The sequence below is a fragment of the Microcaecilia unicolor genome, chromosome 1 (genome assembly GCF_901765095.1).
Source record: "Microcaecilia unicolor chromosome 1, aMicUni1.1, whole genome shotgun sequence".
Classification (NCBI taxonomy): domain Eukaryota; kingdom Metazoa; phylum Chordata; class Amphibia; order Gymnophiona; family Siphonopidae; genus Microcaecilia; species Microcaecilia unicolor.
Window position 1 is genome coordinate 35,917,376 of NC_044031.1, and position 1,330 is coordinate 35,918,705.

Consider the following 1,330-nt stretch of genomic DNA (forward strand, 5'->3'; position numbering starts at 1 on the left):
CTGCTTTTTTAGTGACTCTTTTGTTGTTTGAACCAAGACTGTCGCCCTGTAGATAAAAATGAATCTCCCCCCACCTCATAAGAAAACTGTGCAATTGAGAACGCCGTGGGTGATACTAACACAATGAAAAAACTGAACGTAGTAAATCAGTGAAATACAAAACGAGAAAAATGCATTTAATAAACCCCAGCGGTACCTAATAGTAATACAACACTTAGGAAAAAAACTTGTCTATTTTTATACTGAAAACATCAGTTTCCGCAGAAACTGTCAAAAATTGCCAATGCTGATTATATTTCAAATCATCACGGCGGGGTATTGGGAAAAGTTTTCAATAAGCAATAATCGCGCCTCGGTTAAACCTCATCGGCTACGATACTGCCACTGCGCAAAGCTAACACAAACCTTCTTGCCTCTGCCACCCCCTGGCACTGGAAACCTTTTCTAGTTAGGGTAAACTGTTCATACGAATTTACCCACCACAAAGTTACTCATCTCCCACAATAAAAAAAACCAAAAACAAACCCACTGATCTACTACAGTCACTCTAATAATAAAGGATTTTCGTAGAGGACGATGAATTCTCAAAATCAGTCTGCGCAGGAAAAACAGCAAAGGATGCCGGGCTCCATTATTCTAATATTTCTTAACGTCACCTTGTTACTGCAGCGGGCGGAGTCGGACAGGAGGTTGTGCTTTTCAAAGAACCACGAGACCAGTTTAAGGAATCAATCAATCAATCAATCATTTTTACCTCTTAGGTTGGCTGAAATGTGAAACTACTCACGCAGCCTTTCTCTACTACTGGAGACCAGGGTGGAGCCGCTGAAATACAGCAGCAGACGGTTCTAATCTATACATAAATGTTAGCACCCACCTTACAGAAGTACCCTCATAATAAATAGTGTTTACCCTGTACAATTTAGTCATGACAGTCAAGATGCATAACTAAGAAAGGCAATTTTGCATGAATATAGCAATACCACAACTGAGAATAATTCAAGTAGGTTGTTAAGAGAAAATCCGAGAATTTTCAAGGAGAATGATCAGGGTGCATCATATTGAAGGGGTGTCTAATTTTTTAACAGCTCAGGGAATCCTTAACCAGCCCGTCTCCCTTCCTCTATATCTGGAATTTGCAAGTAACTCTCTGTTGTCCGAGCATGGATGCAGCCCGCTCTGACCTGCAGAGAAACGTGAAGCCCGCTGGATGTCTACAGCAGCTGCTGAATGCATTCCACAAGACTCCCAGTACTCCCGAATAGAGTATGAAAGTTAGAAAAACTGTGCAATATTAAACGAAGCCACATGATTCCCAGTACTCCAGAAG

General features: G+C 41.1%; 1 non-coding gene across 1 annotated transcript; it reads right to left on the minus strand.

The window, feature by feature from the left end:
* Positions 1-255: 255 nt before the first annotated feature.
* Positions 256-396, minus strand: LOC115460818. Its single transcript, XR_003940596.1, has one exon. It is a non-coding gene; the product is annotated as a U4 spliceosomal RNA (small nuclear RNA).
* Between the last annotated feature and the right edge of the window lie 934 nt (positions 397-1,330).